Raw genomic sequence first — 1,581 nt, forward strand, 5'->3', positions numbered from 1 at the left:
AAAAAAAAAAAAAAAAAAAGAAAGAAAGAAAGTCTGGACTCTTAGGCTGTGCCTGTGGTTCAGTGAGTAGGGCGCCGGTCCCATATACCAAGGTTGGCAGGTTCAAACCCAGCCCTAGTCAAAATGCAACAAGAACAAAAAGTCTAGACTCTTGTTTCCCCTCCAGCTAAATTCCTGAAGAACAACTCCTCAAACCCTGTTCTGACCAGATGAACACATATCTGCCCACTGCATTGACACAGATGACACAGGCAGGAAGGTCTCCTCAGGCACTTTAGGGAGCCAAGAATGCACAGACAGGAATAGATCATGTCACTAGGGAAATGAGACCCATGTGCCCATCCCCTACTAATATGGGACTGGTATGCCAGAGGCTCAAGTGCTTACCTACTTTACTAAATAGCTGAGTTTCTATAGTGAGGAAGAGATCCTCATGCAAGGATTTCAGGATGAAATCCTGTTTGGTAAATCTGTATTTTCACATAAAGGCTTTGCTTAAACAGAGGCATGCCTGCTTCTCTGGCCAGGGAGAGCCTGAACTCTTCCTCTTATTTATCCCATCCCCACTGTGTGCTGGGCCCTCATTCCAAAGGCCACAGTCTACCCCAGGTAGAATTAAAAAAAAAAAAAAATCCTCTCATTTCCGAGTCTTCTAGAGTGAGGACAATATTCCAATTCACAGCAGCCACTTGGGCAAAGCCCTGCCTGGGGAGAGACCAAGACCCTGACCAGTAAGCTCCTGAGAAACAGATCTGTGAGACAGACAGCATCCAGCCCCTGAGGACCCAGACCCAGTGTGCTCAGGAAAAGCCTGCTCCCTAGTTAGGGGCCTGCTGGGCCCTCTGGTCCCTGGACTCCACTCCAGTTCCTAGAAGCTATGGAGGTTACATCTAGGCAGGGACCTAGTGAGGAATGCCCATGGCTAATTGATAAAGATGAGGTTTTTTAAAAAACAAATATAAGCAAGAAAAAGCCTATAACCCAATAACAGTTTTTTGCACATGTACTCATACATATATTTTCACAAACTTGGGATCAATTGCCCTTTATTAAGTGCATTTTAAATTCTCAAGTAATTTTATTTATTTATTCATTTATTTTTGGAGACAGAGTCTCAAGCTGTCACCCTGGGTAGTGCCATAACATCATAGCTCACAACCTCTTGGGCTTAAGTAGTCCTCTGGCCTCAGCCTCTCAAGTAGCTGGGACTACAGGTGCCCACCACAATGCCAGCTATTTTTTGATTACAGTTGTCATTGTTGTTTGGCGGGCCTAGGCTGGATTTGAATCCGCCAGCTCTGGTATATATGGTTGGAGCCCTAGCCACTTGAGCTCCAGTTGCTGAGCCAAGAGTAATTTTAGATTTACAGAAAAGTCGCAAAGATAGTGAAGTCATACACATCCTTCACCCAGCCTTTCCAATGTTAACATCTTACATAACTGGTACATTCATCAAAAGTAACAAACTGGTGACACCTGTAGCTCAGTAAGTAGGGTGTGGGCCCCATATACCAAGGGTGGCAGGTTCAAACCCGCCCCGACCAAACAGCAACAAAAAAATAGCCAGGCTTTGTGGTGGGC

Source organism: Otolemur garnettii, unplaced genomic scaffold (genome assembly GCF_000181295.1).
Source record: "Otolemur garnettii isolate 467f Iridium unplaced genomic scaffold, OtoGar3 scaffold00179, whole genome shotgun sequence".
Classification (NCBI taxonomy): domain Eukaryota; kingdom Metazoa; phylum Chordata; class Mammalia; order Primates; family Galagidae; genus Otolemur; species Otolemur garnettii.